Below are 18,020 nucleotides of genomic sequence, written 5' to 3'. Positions count from 1 at the left end.
CGGCGCTTCCGCGGCGCCGCCGCCCCAGACCCTCTGCCCCGGCGCGTCCTTCCCTGAGGGGCCGCCCCTGCCGGCCCCCCCCCTCCCCCCCCCCCCACTTGCGGGGCCAGCCCCTGCCCTGCCCCCGGTAACGGCCAGCGGCATCTTCGGCCGGCCGCACCGGGCAGGCATCGGTGTTCCCCGCACACCGGGGGCGGCTCGGTGGGTTCTTTCCTGTGCCTTAGCGCAGCTGCCTATGTATCTGCGTATTTCATATTCACAGAGCGCTTAGCATCTGTGTGTAGTCGAACAGCGAGTTCAGCCCTGGTGTAGGAACGGTGGAAGCGACGGCGAAAGCCGGCGGACAGCCCTGAGGGATCACGCTGTGGGGCCTGATGCGGAGGAAGAGAAAGGCAGAGCGGCACACTTGACAGCCTCGCAGACCTCCTTGTGTACCGACTGCCTGCCTGCGGCCGCGCACAGGAACGCCAAACAAGTGACCAAACTTGCAAACCAGCCAAAACGGAGATAAGGAGATTTGGGGTCCGATACACACCAATTGTTTGGAATTTATACCTTCAGACCAGGTCCCCCACATAGCAGTAATGTCACTGGTCCGGGTAACATTTTGTCAACCTTCTGACTTCTCCAGCTACTTAATATGCATCCAACAACGTATCGTATTCTTCAGGCCTAACAGAAAGCACGTGCCACAGCACACCCAAAAGTAGGAGGGAATGCTTTAGAGCGGATGGGCCACAGGCCGGGATCCCTACCCCTATGTCATAGTTACCAAATTATTGGAGTGTCTTCTCTTAAATCCCTTGTCATTATTTGGTAAATGACATTAATCAGAGAGCAAGCTGAATTCCACTTGGAAATTGAAGTAGCAGTCAAATGGTTAACCAATTCAGTGCACTGAATATGGCTTTGAAAAGGGTATGACCGCTGCCATTGTGTTTGTAGCCTGGCTGACAGTATATGACAATATATACCTTTCAAATGATCCTTTGGTCATTCCTTGAGCCCATTTTTGAGGCTACTTTCAATGATCTAATATAAACAAATAGCGTGGAATTAGGACACTCTTACTAGCCATAACAGAAGGTCTAACTATTCCTTTGCAGGTGCTTATTTAGCTTCTGTGGCTTGCAGCCAGAGTGCTGCTATAGTCTCTCTCACACTGGTGCACTGTGCCTGCTTTGGGTATTCACAACCGTTGAGCTGTGTCAGTGCAACCTGCCAATGTGAAACAGGGCTAGTGTGAAGATCTCATTTTCACATTTTCCCTTCAAGGTACAAGAGTGTGGCTTTATAAATTAAAAAATAGCACAAGTGTATAAATTTGATGAATCTGTAACAATTAAAAAAAATTCTTTGCACCATCATGTTGCAGGTGGGTGTCTACACAAAGATATTGCTTGCTCTAATTATATGAAATTGATATATCCCTTTGAAGGAAGAAGAACCTGTAATCTAAATAGATTTATTGTATGCATGTTTGATAACTGTACTAGATATAGTGGGAGCACTTGCCTTAGAATGAAAGTTTAGTTAAAACACATCCATAGAGCCACTAAACATATTATGGAGGTCTAAGCAGAACATGTGCTGCATCACTGAATGAACTAGGTATATTGAAGGAGCTCTTACGAAGCTATGGCTTCGATTCCATGGAGGGAGCACGCATGGTGACAATAAATCATTTGTAATGGAGAACCAGCAGCAAAATTTTAAGTATATTCCTCTGTATTATTTTTGTAGTACCACTTTATTCTGTGGTCTAAAAGTGAACCCAACTGAAAGGACTCTGTTGGAGACTCTGGAGAAACAGAAGTGGGCTGTCACAAGTAAAAAACCTTTGAGTACAGCTGCTGCCAGCTCCTTGCAAATGATGTTTTTATGAAGTACCAGCTTTTGACTTTTTCAATAGTGTAAAAGAAACAGCAAGCAGACCACGTTAGCACAAAATGAGTAATACACAATGTCAGTGGGTGAAAAATTGCCCTGAAGCTATAAAGGTGTCTTTTCTACATGCTTTATTTAATAGAAAGCAAAGTAAAAGCAAACGTGAATCTTAGGCATTGGTATAGATTGTATCATAGTGCAGAAATAGTATGCAAAGCTGAGCAGCTTGCTTGGAGCCTGGGAGGAAAAAAAAAAAGGCAAGGACACTTTCTGGCCAGGCTAGATAAAAGAGAATTGACTATATATTTCATTTGTGTTCCTTGATTAATTTCTTTTCTCCTTTCCTTATCTTCACGCCTTGAGCTCAGGCAGACCAGCGCTTCATTTCTGATGAGAAGGCAGCCATCCAAAAATCAGCTTAAGGAAAATGCTGTATCTCACTGTACTATTCCCACCGTACACCACTGACGAACGAGGTGTATGGCATTAGGAGCTTTCTGAAACAAAGTATGAGCAATACTTCTGCAGTATTGTTATTTTCATTTGATTAGACAACCTGAAATACCTGGAAACACAGGCTTGTTTGTTAGTTGCCCTTTATAGCTTTTTGTATAGTAAAGTTTTGAAGAAAATGCACTTAACATTGCATCTTTCTAGTCCTGGAGTTTAGGATATAGTAACATCTCCATATGGTATACATAGAGGAATATGGGCCCACATGTAATGCTTTGGTCTCCACTTGTAAATATGAACTTTTGGCCAAGCCCAGAAAAATCCAAATGCTTTTTCATTTGTTATATTCCTGTTAGTATACATTCATTTACCTTGTAAAACTTACATACCTAGTCTATATGTATTGACACCCATTATTGCAATATTACAGCTTATATGCAAACAAAATAGATATAATTTCCAGGAAATTTGAAGTAGCTGAAGTAGTATATTCAAGAACAACCCGTGGTGGTACTTTACTGAAGAGTAACAAAGAGTATAGAGAACTTTTTATGACTGTCCTAGTTTCAGCTGGGATAGAGTTAATTTTCTTCCTAGTAGCTGGTATAGTGTTATGTTTTGGATTTAGTATGAGAATAAAGTTGATAACACACTGATGATTTCAGTTGTTGCTACTTAGTGTTTATACTAAGTCAAGGATTTTTCAGCTTCTCATGCCCAGCCAGCAAGAAGGCTGGAGGGGCACAAGAAGCTGGGAGGGGATGCAGCCAGGACAGCTGACCCAAACTGGCCAAAGGAATATTGCATACTGTATGTCGTCATGCCCAGTATATAAACTGGGGGGAGTTGGCCGGGAGGGGCGGATCGCGGCTCGGGAACTAACTGGGCACCGGTCGGTGAGTGGTGAGCAATTGCATTGTGCATCACTTGTTTTGTATAGTCTAATTCCTTTAGTATTATTATTGTCATTTTATTATTATTATTATTATCATAATTTTCTTTCTTTCTGTCCTATTAAACTGTCTTTATCTCAGCCCACGAGGTTTTGTTTGGGGTTTTTTTTTCCTGATTCTCTCCCCCGTCCCACTGAGTGGGGGGAGTGAGTGAGTAGCTGCTTGGTGCTTAGTTGCCAGCTGGGGTTAAACCATGACAATGACACATATAATTTTACATTTTATTAGTTGCCTATTTTTATATTAGACATTTGTATTATTCCTATTCTTGCATTAGAGTTTTTGTCAATTGTAATATTTAGAAAAACATTTATTTTATTATCAGAATTCTAAAATATTTTCATGCTTTTTTTTAAATTATAGGAAAATGAAAAGATCTGGCCATATTTTCAGATAATGGACTATTAACAACGTTTTGATGAAGTTCTTTCTAATGTATCTGCATAACATTTAATATTATTTTATATTAGAATAATTATGAAGATAGAAACTTCATAGTGCCACCTACTGCTGAAAATACACATTTTAAAAACCTTGCTAGTTTGAGTACCTTCAAATAAAAGGGCAATGGAGGAAAATATCTGTTGGAATAAAACCTTTAAACCTCTGAAAAATGTTGGAGACAAGTCTTGACTTGCTGAGTGAATTTCAGTCACGCTGAATTTCTGAACTCTGAACCAGTGACTATTTTGACTGAGACTAATGAGAAGTGACTCTGAGGATCTGGGATTTTGCCTAGAAGTTTTTTCGATGTTACATTTTTAATAAGAACTTTCATTTTAAAATTAGTCCCTGTGATGTCACTAGAAAAACACTGATGAAAGGATTCAGTGAAACAAAATTTATTTTTCGCTCAGTGATAAGGAGACATCCTCTATTTTACAGAGTGCTCCACACAAGATGTAAACCAAGGACCCTGGAATCAGCACTACATGTGGCACAAGCTCTGCTCCCTTCTTACATCACAGTCATAAGATGGACCACGGATTCCTGCTTGGTTGTTGGCATAAGATGGTATGTTCTCAGCCACGATGGCTGGAATTCATCTTCCCTAACTCTTACTGTCTAAAAGTTAGATGAGGCTAATGTACAATCTAAAGTACAGTAGCTGGTTCTTTTTTCACTTCATGGAGAAGACCCTGTCTCTAGTACTAGTGAAATAGTAACCATATGCCTACAACCTTTTCCCATGTCCCAGATGTTAAGTATTGATTATGATCTCATTCCCAGGAACCATGGAAATACAAGAAGTGGTAGGACTTTGTACGTGAGTATGAACAAGTAGAATATAGACCCTTATTCTTCCTGAGGAAAGTTCAACTTCAAATTTGGCTCCAAGGAATGATTTATCTTCTGCTAGTACTTGTCTCATCCTGTAGAATAAACTGACATTGAAATGCTTTGAATGCGTGATTGTCGGAGTTTCTGTCTTGTTATGGCTTGATGACTTAACTTTAGATATTAATTTCCTTTCAAGTTGAAAAATTCTTGAGAACAATGCATTTAAAACAGATAAAAGAGCTTGTGAGGATGATTTAGCCACTTTGTGGCAGTATTTTAGAAGCCTTTGGAGGCACTTTGCATGACCCCCCTTTTCATTCACAGAGGAGAAGGACTGCTGTCATGACAATATCACACTGCGGTCGTTCATTTTGCAGCACCAGCCTGATCTACTTAACAGATAACAATTTTCAGAAGAGCGTTTTGTAATGTACAGATGCTTATGTACAGGCAATTCTGGGTGCACGTTTTACCAACATTACACATTAAGAATTCACTTCCTATTATGTTAGCTTGATAAAAAACAAGATAAAATACATTTCTTAGTTGTTGAGCTTACTGTCTTTCATGCAGTGAAAATTCATGCTGACTTTTTGGTCAATTAAACAAATTTTTATTTACTGAACTGGTTTTGGGTGGGATAGAGTTAATTTTCTTCATAGTAGCTGGTATGGTGCTGTGTTTTAGATTTGTGATGAAAACTGTTGATAACACAGGGATGTTTTAGCTATTGCTGAGCAGTGCTTGCACACTGTCAAGGCTGCCTCTGTTTCTCAGGCTGCCCCTCCAGCAAGCAGGCTGGGGGTGCACAAGGAGTTGTTGGGAGGGGACACAGCCGGGACAGCTGACCCCAACTGACCAAAGGGATATTCCATACCATATGACGTTGTGCTCAGCAATAAAAGCTGGGGGAAGAAGGAGGAAGGGGGGGGACTTTCAGAGTTACGGTGTTTCTCTTCGCAAGTCACCATTACGTGTAATGGAGCCCTGCTTCCCTGGAGGTGGCTGAACACCTGCCTGCCGATGGGAAGCAGTGCATTAATTCTTTATTTTGCTTTGCTTGCACACGCAGCTTTTGCTTTACCTACTAAACTGTCTTTACCTCAACCCACGAGTTTTCTCACTTTTACCTTTCCGATTATCTCCCCCATCCCACTGGGGGAAAGTGAGCACATGGCTGTGTGGGGCTTAGCTGCCCACTGGGGTTAAACCACGACAGTCCTTTTTGGTGCCCAACGCGGGGCTTAAAGGGTTCGAGGTAACGACAGATTTGCTTGGAGGTTGCTAGACTGAATTTATAGCTGTTATAGCTGTTTAGCTATTAATGGGCAGGGTCCTGTGCTTGCCATGGGGCTTGCTTGCCTTACTGTACGTTAGAGTCTAGTGCTTGTTAGTGGCTGCTTTCTGCTCTTGCTGTTTGCTGTAGGGCTTATCATCTCACCCAGCTGTGCCTGGGAGCATTTTGATAACAGCAGTGGCCATGCGCCTGCGCTGGCCGATGGCCAGGGCGTCGCTGCTGTTCCTGTGCTGCTGTGCTGGACAGGCTGGAGCTCCAGTGTCAACTTGAGTCGAAAGGACTTGACCTGTGGATAAGTTCCTGCGGGAGCAGGACATCCCGAAGTGTCTGTGGCTGTGGATAAGTCCATGTCAGAGCAGAAGCATCTGTGGCCGTGGATATGTCCACACCACAGCAGGTGTACCCCTGAAGGGATTGTGGCCCACAGATAAGTCCACACTGGAGAAGGTACACCTCAAAGCATCTGTGGCCACAGATAAGTCCACAACACAGCAGGTACACCCTTGAAGGGACTGTGGCCCGTGGATAAGGCTGCACTGGAGGAGGTACACCTCGAAGTGACTGTGGCTGTGGGTAAATCCAGGCCACATCAGGTATACCCCTGAAGAGACTGTGGCCCATGAGTAAGTCCATGCCAGAGCAGGTCCACCCCTAAGGGACTGGGGTCTGTGGATAAGTCCACGCTGGAGCAGAGGCAAGGGGAGGAGTACAATGCAGTGTCCAAAGGGACCAGAGGTGGAGATTGTAATGGACATACCTTTAAATTGTTGTAACCTATGATTCGAGTTGCATGTTACAGGATTACTATAGCAGGAACCACTACCAGTGGAGGACGAGCCTTACAAGAAGCAGTGCAAGCGCAGCAGTGACCTGACCTGAGCTAGCTTTGGTGCCCAGTAACTCCATGCAACACACCACCTCTCCTGTCCTGAGTGACCACCATAACAGATAGAACCCAAGTCATGGACTAATGAACTCAATGGATATTTCATGGACATTTTATGGACATTTTACGGACATTTTACAGGGGTGGTCCATAGACTAAGGAAATAATATCTGTGTATATATCAATGGATGGGAAGGGGGAAAGCAGCTAATGAGGATCTATCTATTGGATAGTGTGGGAGCTGAGCATGACGTAAATGGTATGGAGTAAGGTGTGGAGATTGTACTGGTTTTGGCTGGGATAGGGTTAATTTTCTTCATAGTAGCTTGTATGGTTCTATGTTTTGGATTTGTGATGAAAACAGTGTTAATAAAACACTAATGTTCATGCTTCCTGGTGTGATACAGGGGACGCCCACACCGTGATGGAGGAGGAAGGATGAGCACTCTCACCGTTGGCTAGGTAATTATTTTTCTCATAGGTGCATGAGTTACGAGTTACAAGTTACGAGTTAATAAATGGCGAGTTATGAATTAGAGAACTTGTGAGTTAGAAACCTCGTGACTTAAGTGATGAATTAGTGAATTCACGTGCTAGACTAGCCTGTACAAAGGGGACTGAGCCCTTGTTTGTCGTGTTTGTTTTCTTTCCTAATGAGCTCATAAAATAAAGTTTAATTTACAGAGTACGTTGTCCTGTAAATTTGAGAGATCCAAACGGACCATGACACAGAGTGAGTAGCCTGTGGCCCTTCTCCCTATTACCTGTCCAAGTACTTTAAAACTGCTTCTTTCCAAAAGAGCGAACAGGCAGTGACTAGGGATGCTCCTCTGAAAGGAGCAGGGGAAATCCTTCCCAACACTCAAGTTCTGTGTTGGTTGTCTATCCCAAATTCCTGTTTTCCTCTAAGGGCCTTGCCAAAGACCTCTGGTGCCTGCTTTTCTTCCCGGGGCAGTTATAATCCACCCGGTCCTTCCCCCTTGTTTCACTCACTATGGACTATGGACTTCTAGTGTTAATGTGTGTCAGCCTAAATAATTAAAAGCAATGCACACTGTATCCCAGAAAACTAGAAAGGTTGAAAATGCGCTTCTTCCGTCTCAAAGAAAGGCACAAACTCAAATCACAGTCAGCAGAAAAATGAATAAGCTATTTGGTGATACCATGTACAACAAAATAGCATCATAAAAATGAAATTATTTAAAGTAATATTCAAATCACGCAGTCATCGTTGATTTAGTTTCCAATTATACAGAAGTAATTGTATTAACGAACTGCCTCATTCAGTTTGGTGGGAAAACAAGTGAAAGTTTTTATGTCCTGGCATCTGCAGATAATAAATGATATGATCTGTGCTCCGAACTCAACTAGAATCCTAATTCTTGCTTTACCCAGGGCATACTACAATATCAGTATGTCTGATGAAAGATACTTCTATGACCTTCTGGAGCCAAGAAAATGCTGGAATAATTCTAGACTTAAATAACTGTTCTAGAATTAAATATTGAAATAAGCTAAAATACATGAAGGAACTGATTCCAGAATTAATGACCCCATATATAGAGAGATTTAAAATCCAAGTTAAATTCCGTTAATAGAAACGTTTGCAACCTGCATTGCACTGAATATACTGGGAATAGTTTTAAAAGACTTAGTTTTGTGACTTCAACAGCTGAAGCTGGACTAACTATAAATAAACATATTACACAGAGTCTAAAGTGCATCATGTGCTTTGGAGTCAGAACCCCATGTCTGATATGCTGTTGAACTCCCCACCATCCTCTAAGTGTTGGAATACATTTATGCCATAGGTGAGCTGACACAGCTCCTGCCTGCCTATCTTTCTCTTTAAATTCTCAAGTGTTCCCAGCAGCTCAGAGAGACTAAACATTTCTCAAATGCATACTATAATTGTTCATGGATTTTTTGTTGCCCCTTCCACCCCCTAAAAAATCCAGAAAGTGTGAAAGCGAGAATAATATTGAGGTCTCTTTGACTTTCATTTTCTGATGCAACAGATAACACAAACATTGGGTAGAATATCTGTCCTATCAAAGTATTTTAGTATACTAGCAGTATCTATACAAATAGAATAACTCAAATAGTGTTTAATTGATGATACATTCATAATGTCTTCTAGGAAATACCTTCCTTATCTTCTAACTCATTGTTCTGTATGTCCTCTGCTATAACAACAGCATTTGCTAAATAGGGTAAACCCCAAGTTATTTCCTGTTCTGATTTTCAAAGAGAAAGGGAGAAGCTGGCTGCTTTATTGCCACTTTTTTTCCTTGCCTCTTCTCTTTTTTCGAGATTTTCCTCCTGATAGTCATATGACATGGGAATATAATATGTTGTTTACTCCTTCAGCCTCTTGTCATGCCCCATATATTCTGCTAACCCAGCAAGCAGTCCTTACTTACCATATTTAAAATACAAGCAACCTGCTGACTCTATTCACACTGTTCTGCAAGAGCTGCTCTTGGAGCAGCCGCACGCACAGGATGCTCTGCTTCTCGTCCGCAGGGCTGTTATGCAGGCAGCCTGTTAGCTATCAGCAGCCGTCAGTGCTGAGCCTGTCCGGATGTATCTGGTGGGATGCTAACTTCCAAATGTGCTCAGGGTTGTGAAGATGGGCATAGGCAGGCGGGCAGATGCCAGTGCTGTGGAGGAATGCTTGCGCAGCCTCACTGCTAGCTAGGCAGCACAGGTAATACCTTGAACAAGTTGCGCAGACTAGCGTCCAGTGTCAACGTGTCCTCTGTGCCTCAGTAGGAAGGCAACAGTCAGAAATGCAGAAACCCTGGAGTCATGATGTTTCAGTTGGTATTTTGCCTGGTTCTTCTTTTTTCTCTTTCTAGCTTAACTTGCACCTCTTTCTCCTCTCCTAAATATGTCACTATATACATGGTGTTGTCACCCGTTAGCCTCACTCCTAATCTCATCTCCGTTAGTGTGCTATAGGGAGAGGGTAATGCATAGACCTAGGGATGAACGAAGACTGTATTTGAATAGGAAGCAATATCAAGCAATTGCTGTGATCCTCAGCACTATACTGGACTGTGTGCCTACTTTTTATTTTAATACGTGGTAGAAACAGGGAGGTTTGTCTCTGGAAGTGAGTTTCTGAGGAAACAAAAACGAAGCTTGATTCTCAGAATATAAATGCAACTCTCATTTTTATGTACTCTTTTGGGATCTGCTACTAGAGTAATTTGGCAGCTGCTCAGCAGTTGCAGCTAACAAAGCAGTGTTGGGCTCTCTGGCAGCCCATGACCTGCTGACCCTTTTTTTTCTACTTTGTATTTCTAAGTACTCTGTTCCAGAAGTCGTGGTCCATTATGGGTTCCCCTTAATCACCCTTAAAGGTTTGGACAAGTTAAACATAAACATGTATTTCCAAATAAATCTGGCCTCCAGCCGTTGATTGTTTTTCTGGCTTTTTTCAGAACTCTTTCTCATTTATCTTTTTTCTTTTTGATAGTGCTGTGGATAGAACTGAATATTTTAGGCCAAAATCATAAAGAAAATGACTTAACCTGATGCTGTTACAGCCATTCATGTGGAGTCCAAAACGACATTGCTCTTTTGCCTTGCCATATCCTGTGCAAACTCGCATCTAGTTGCCAAGGGAGAAGAAGGAGAGTTTCCCATAATTCTTTTTTTCCAATTCATGCTTTTCAGGCTATTTCTTCCACTGAAAAATTATTTGGATTATTTGTACACTATTTACCAATTTGCCTTATTCTAGATCAAAACTATTACTTTTTGAGTGCATCATTTCTTTACACCCCATCTATAATTCTCTCTTCATTGGTATTTGCAGCTTTTTGCAATGTACAATTGTAAATGTCAGCAGCGTGATGAAGTTCACTTTATTTTCCTGATGGAAATATTAAAAAAAAATCATCCCTCACACCCATATCTATCATACCCCAAACATCTCCTCACAGTTCAATATATTGTGTGTCTTTGCAACACTGTATTGAGGTTCCCAGTATATACTGGGGTTTCCAGCGTACTGTAAGCCATGTTTGAGAGGGAGAAGCCTACGTGGGAGCTGGAGCAGCAGTTTGGTAGCTGGCAGAAGGAGGCAGCTGGGCTGTAAGCAGCCTGAGAGCTTCCCAGGGAAATAGCTTGCTGCTGGCAGGGTGTCAGTAGTAGCAGCAGGAGGACATAAGGAGGCAGGAGACACAACAAAACTACATATGTGACTGGCAGAAGACTGGTGTCAAATGGTCCCAACAAGGCCCACCCCATCCGATCATAACCCTCATTTGAGATTCAGCTGCAGGGCTGATAACGTTGCCACTGTTAAGAGTTAATTGTGCTTAAGGGAGTTGCCCTATTTGTTCCGAGAAAGCCATAAAGCAGTCGCGTTACTTCTGCAGACCCTGCGTGTTAAACGCGGACAGCCTGTTAACTAGAGCCTGCAAAGCCTCCTGCCTCCAACACCTACAGCGCTTGGCACTGAGCTGGGGGAGCCCTGGCTGGGAGGGGGCACCCTCGCCCGCCATCAGGGCACAGGTGCTCGATGACAAACTCACAGCTTTCCTAGCAAAGCCAGCTTGAATTCATTTTTTAAGTAAGATTTTTATGGAATATGATTTGAAACCTTTAAAAAAATCTACTACATTACATCTGCTGCCTTCTCTTCAGCCATTCCTTTTATAAATCTGTCCGCACAGATCACGCAAGTTTGCACAGTAAGATTTTTTTTTAGTAAGACCATAGTGTTTGTTGATTGTGACCCTAGAACCTTCCAGATGTGGAGCGATTGCTGTGCAATGTTTCTAGTATTACTCACTAAGAACAGAAACTACGCTTAAAAGAGACTGATGCCAAGTACCACTTTTTTCTTGTGAAAATTGGTGAGATGTTTGGTTAATAAATGTTCCTCAGTTTCGCACACCTATTGTGATGATAATTTATGCCGTAATTACAATAAGTGTATCATCACATGCATTCCGGAAACTACAGCAGAATGCAGCTAGTATCCCTTGATCCCTGCAGTGAATGTAAATGATTTCCTGTATTCACTTACGGTTTCTTAATCAATTGATTAAGAATTTGATTTTCAATCAAGCTATCTGTTTGCGAGGTCACAAAGGCTGTTTTTATTAACGTGCAGTGTGTGCCAAGTTAACTTGCAGATTGTTTCCAAGTGCAACAAGAGAGCTGGAGGTGTGTTGCTTGATGAAAACAAGTCTGCTGAACACGTATGTTTTGCTTAGGTGAGCTGACAATACCAAGCAGAAAAAGCAGGCCTAGGGTAGCCCACGTGCTGCAATTTGTGATGATCAGGAGCTCTGCAAGTCTTTTTAGGTTATTATGCAAACTTAACAAGAATGAGAACTTTTCAGAATATGAGATTTTTACTGCAGTTCATGCACACAATTTTTTCTCTGCTAATACAGACAGTAAGTTGGCTATATTAGTTGGCTAGCTTTTCAGCAAACTAAATTCCTGGGACTCAGCCTGACTTCCTTGGAAAATTTGAAGCTGTTTTTAAGGAGGTTCTGTGAGAAAACGCAGCACAGGGAATTTCACTAACTTTGGCCAGCTTATAAGGGAAAGGCTTGCAGTTACCCTCAGGCATGAACTTGATTACATGAAGAGTAAGAAATACAAAATAAATCATATGCTTTAATTCTAAATTACATTATTTGATGTAATAAGAACTTCCATACCAGATCAAATCTAAATTAGTTGTCTGCCAATAGTAATTCCCAGATGTCTCTGAGGAAATTGCCCTATTCTTCAACCTCCTTTCCCCCCTCCGCAAGTATAATGGATAATTATGTAACAACCTGACTATAGGGGAACTTATTTTCTAACCTCAGGCTGGTGGCTGATTTATGCCCTGAACTGTGAACATTTATATCCATTATGAATTTTTATCAGGTCCAATCTAATTCCCCACATAAATGTATGAATATGTATGTATAACCTTTTACTGAATCCTGCTAAGCACTTGGCCTCAATGATACCATTTGCCAGCATGTTTCACAAGCGTATTACTTTAGCCAATTTGAAATATATTGCTTTTTACTTTCATTATTACAATCAATGTTTACTTGGGGAAGGTATCAGTGGTAGCAATAACCCCCAATACCCTTTTCCCCAGTCACCCCCTGCCCTGAACAGCTCTGAAGCCGCAGCTGGAGCCTGGGTGCCTGTGCTGGACCAGAAGGTAGCAATCTCCGGCCTGCTGACATTTCCTGCTCCATCCCCTCATAGACCAGACCTTGCCTTTTACATTATGGGTTGATGAAAGGCAGAGGGATGATGCTTGCAGTAAATGAAAAGGTTAAAGTGTCTCTAGGACTACTGTCATTCTGCTGCACCATGACTTCCTGAATTTGCAAGTGTCATTACAATTTAATGTCAAGAGAAGAGTTTATTTTGGGGAGAAGTTGTTTTGGACTATGGGAAAGAAATTAATTTTGATTTGTGTTGCGTCGGGTAAAAGAGGTGCTTTTGTGAAATACTGGGGAGGGAGGGCTTAATCTTGGGGTGGGCTATTACAGCTACATTTTATTGTGGGAGGAGGGTAGATTATCTTTGATTATGGGAAAATTGGTTATACCTGGTAAAAGCAGGCTGGATTAGGAATGATTCTGAATAGAAAAGTAAGAACTATTTTACCTAAAGAACGAATTTCACTATACGTCTATGTGGGCTGACTACTGCCATAAAAAAGTGGTCAAGTTTTGACTAGAAGCAAAAGAAGATGGGACAGACTGTAGGGAAGACCATGCAGAAGCAGCAAGAAAAGACAATGTTTTCCTTTCAAACCTGGACATTACTGGTGGTATCTGCATTCACAGAAATTTGAAAGGCAGGTAATTCCCAGGGTTGCCAAAGGGAAGAGGCACCCTTGCAAATCAAACCTTGAATAAGCACCTGTAATGAAAAGAAGGCCATGAGACCGACTTCAATAGTCCATATATGAAAAACCTTGAGTTTGTGAATCCTCATAACACATTCTCGGTGACGAAATATTATCAGGCTGAAAAAGTTCATTTACAGAGAATGGGGATACATACAAAGCCAACAGAGACATGTGGAGTGGTTACAACAGACAGCAAAAGTCAAGAGGCAATAAACTGCATACAGAGAACTTTGGTGATCAGGGTCAGTATAGGGCATCTGTGGACTTAGCCACAAAGTTTCAATTTTGGCGTAAATTCTTTAGTTTGGGAGTGCGGAGACACGGTCTCTTGTTGGTTCACTTAATTACATGATGAACAGCTGTGAAGTTTTTATTTGGATTAAAATTTCCCTGGAACTCAAGGTAATTTAGATCTGAGGTTTTGGCTCTGGTCCCTTCCTAGCTTGTACTCAATATAAATTACTGCCCTAGAACCATGACATGTTCAATTTATTCTCCATTTTAGATGGCTGAAAAGTGCGTGCGTAATTCTGTGCATGCCACGCTCTCTGTAATCTACTGTGACAAATAGACCAAATGACTGAAACTGCTAGGTAAGACACTTTATTTTAGTCACGAACCCACACCCAGCCTTAGTTTAAATACCAGGCAAAAATGACATTTGAATTATTTGATTTGAATCAGTGCCAAATTCAATCTTATGCAAACTCAGAAAGAGAGAGGGGAAAAAAGTCTTGGAATAAACCCAGTGATTTATGCCTGGGAACATAAGGCAATAACAAGCAGCAATCGATTCAATTGTAACGACAGGAGTGGACCACCATGAAAAATCTGACAACTTTTCATTGGAGCTACTGTGACTGAGGGATTGGGAACAGGGCAATATTTTTACACAGGGATAATGACTACAAGAAAAGTAGACTCAGGGACCAGCATTCCCAATTCCACCTTCTATCAAAAACGCTGGGTCAAGCTCTCTATACCATGCTGCACTCACACTGCTGTGAGGTTCTCCATTGCTCAGTACAATGGAGGATGACAAATATTCCTGTTCTGGAGAGAAAAATAGAAAATAGTTATATCACACCTGTCTGAAAGAAATATATATATTTTCATGATCTAATTCCAAATAACTACGTTAAATTAAGAGCTGTATCCAGAAATGATGGACGTTGGTGTTGAGTCTTGATCTTCTGTGTCAGTCTGACTTGCCTGTTAGTGCCATGAGTTCAGGTGCAGGGAGGCAATGTCACCTGAACATCCCCCAGGGAGAAAACAGGACTGCCTAGAATTTTGTCAGTGTTACACATCCCACAGGGATAATGTTTTCCAGGATTATTTTATACTCTGAAATATTACTATTTTTCTTAGGGCTTTTTTTCCTATGTAGCAAGCCCTTCTAATAAGGCCATGTTTGCATAACCAGATGCTAGGTGTTCAGCTCAGAAAGGCAGCCAAGACAACTTTTTAGCTACACCTACTAATTCCAATATTCAACTCAGCCCATGAAAAGAGACTGGGGGGTAGTTGCCTAGAAAGTTTGTTACTGCAGTTCTCTTTGCCCACTGGTACCCAGAGAGACTCTGAATGAGCTTTCTCTGAAGTTGCGCACAGAAAGGTCCGACTCGTTGTAGCTCTTCAAGCAATTTTGTCTTCAGCCAGAGACCTATCCTCTAATTTGAAGCCTCTCGGTGGAAATTTTTTTTCTCTGAATTGTCATGCCAAACAGTTGTCCGCTTTGTTGTTTTTTTCATAGAAAGGCACCTGTTCAATTTTAGATACTGTTCAGCCTGTTCCACTTCAGTGGTCTGCACTACTCCTCCGAGAGCCCTGAGCTTTTCACATATTTCAGGCTGCCAGCTCTCTTATGTGCTTTTCCCCAGCAGCCAATTTTGCTCTGAAGCTCTTACGACTGAGCCAACTTCCATTCCTTCATAAAGGCATACCCTCTTGTTACTGCAATTGAGGAGTTCCATAAGAGGCTTTTAATGTCTCCAGAGTGTTGTTATGTACGATAAAATCTTGAATTAAGCTTTATCTAACACTTGTTCATGCAATATTCATTTATTGGCAAATTGCATTTGTTTCTGCTGTTGACAAATAGTTTTAGGTCTATTTCTAATACCGCAAGTACATGATCAGATTAATATAGGACTGAATAAAATGTTATATGCTCTGTTCGAGTAGCAGGAGCTGCTCAAAGCCTGAAATCACTACAATGCATACTGCCATCTTGTGTTCTGAAGTTCTAGATAATATAAAAATGCACGCTATACATATAGCTTTTCACAAAATAGGAGTTGGTTATATGAGTGGAATATGCAAGGTTATCAAAAGATGTTTACTGTCATTTTCTTTTCTTTCTTGTAAAATGTAAAATAGTCCTTAAAATAGCAAGTCTCACTGGTAACTCTGAATTCATCTGTTCTAAGGATCCATTCCTTTTAATTAGTGATTTGTGGGTAACCCAGTGAAAAAAAAGACTACAGGGAAAATTCTGCTACAGCCAAGCCATTCTCTTTTTCCAGCCATAAGGTCCAATATGGACTCCAAGGAATAGCTCCATTGCAAGGCAGCCTCTGAGCTGGTGTGGAGTTGCCAGAGGACTTGTATGCCAAATGCTTCTCTTCTGCAAAAAGGGAGTATGATAGAAAAGAGGGAAGACTTGTATTTTTAGCTGGAATCTCTCTCCCTTTGAAACAACTGTAGTTCGAACATAACTAGATCATCCCTGAGGCTGTTCCAGTATGCACCAGAGTACTGGTCACTTGGTTGAAAGAGGACCTGAAGTGACATTTACTTACAAACTGAAGAAAGCAAATCTAACATCTCTACCTTGTGGTTTTTATTCAAAACACAAAACGAATGACACATCTTGGTGGATGAAATAAGTACTGCATGCTCTTCCTCTAAAAATGATCATTCCTTCATAATGTGCTAATCAAAGAAGTCTTTTTGTACATGCATACTTCCAATTGCCTTCACTGTATAACAATATTTAGCTCTGCCTTTTTATTATGTTTTCATTAATTCCAGCTTCTTTCTATAGTTGTTTACTATTGCAAACATGTAGGAGCACTCTTAAACACAGCTTTGAACAATGGCTCTATAAAACCCAAAGGATTTACTCCATGCAGCTGCTGTTGCGTGAAACAAGCATAAGCAAGATAGGAAAAAGGGTGCCAAAAATCAAATCCTAAGCTTAGAGACACCTGGGGCAGGGCAGGAAATAGTAAAAGCATATCAAGGTAACAGATGCCAAGGTAGAAGGGCAGAATGGCAGAGAACATTAGCAGGGGAGAGAAGCACACTCGGCCTTACTTGCTCAGAAGTTCCCCTCAGGTTAGTTGCTTTCCATGCCAGAAACCTTTCATTCCACCTGTTTGGCATTTCTTAGCCTATTTGCACATACTTTTGTATGTGAATTTACGCTATTATTTGCCACCTCTGAAAAGCAAACGCTTGTGGCACCCATTATTGACTGGTGCAAGCAGTGCTTCTGTCTCCCAAGGTTACTTTTTATGACTTACATGCATAATATACCACAGCACAGAGTTTAAACAACCTCCCTTTCTTGCGAAATGAGCAGTTGGAATGATTCGAAAGAGCTTTTGCTCCTGTAACGATACTTTTGTAATACTTTACTGCTTTTTAAACTTGTCTTCAACAGGCAACGTGTGTATTGTGGTCTGGTTGCATAACCTCCTGTTTCAGTAAGAGGAGAACACTAAAACTGTTTGCACAACACATTGCAGTCAGTGTTTAAGTAATGCAAAAAGCTTATTGAAAAGGACTTTATCATTTCATAATCTGGAATGCTTTGCTAAGATTGTTAATGCTATCTTATTTACTTTATCTGCCTGTAAGATTCCTGCCAGTTTTCTTATTTTTCTACCACAGAGTGTCCTGGTTTCGGCTGGGACAGAGTTAACTCTCTTCTTAGTAGCTGGTACAGTGCTGTGTTTTGGATTTAGTGTGAGAATAATGTTGATAACACTCTGATGTTTTAGTTGTTGCTAAGTAGCGCTTATCTTAATCCAAGGACTTTTCAGTTTCCCATGCTCTGCCAGCAAGCAGGTGTGCAAGAAGCTGGGAGGGAGCATGGCCAGGACAGCTGACCTGAACTAGCCAAAGGGGTATTCCATACCATGGAATGTCATGCCCACTATATAAACTGGGGTGAGTTGGCCGGGAGGTGCGGATCACGGCTCTGGCATAGGTCAGCGGGTGGTAAGCAATTGCATTGTGCATCACTGGGTTTTTTTCCTTTTTTTTTGTTATATTCCTTTTCATTACTATTATTATTATTTTATTTCATTATTATTATTGTTAGTATTATATTTTACTTTAGTTATTAAACTGTTCTTA

The 18,020-nt window shown here is 41.4% G+C and overlaps 1 long non-coding RNA gene across 1 annotated transcript; it reads left to right on the top strand.

Annotated features, from left to right (window-relative positions):
* Positions 1-1,714: 1,714 nt before the first annotated feature.
* Positions 1,715-4,677, top strand: LOC127018717 (uncharacterized). The gene is made up of 3 exons (XR_007766817.1): positions 1,715-2,394; positions 4,179-4,307; positions 4,524-4,677. It is a non-coding gene; the product is annotated as an uncharacterized LOC127018717 (long non-coding RNA).
* The last annotated feature ends 13,343 nt before the right edge of the window (positions 4,678-18,020 follow it).

The sequence above is a fragment of the Gymnogyps californianus genome, chromosome 7 (assembly GCF_018139145.2).
Source record: "Gymnogyps californianus isolate 813 chromosome 7, ASM1813914v2, whole genome shotgun sequence".
Classification (NCBI taxonomy): Eukaryota; Metazoa; Chordata; class Aves; order Accipitriformes; family Cathartidae; genus Gymnogyps; species Gymnogyps californianus.
The sequence above is the reverse complement of the archived record's forward strand: the minus strand, read 5'-3'. Positions and strand labels throughout refer to the sequence as shown.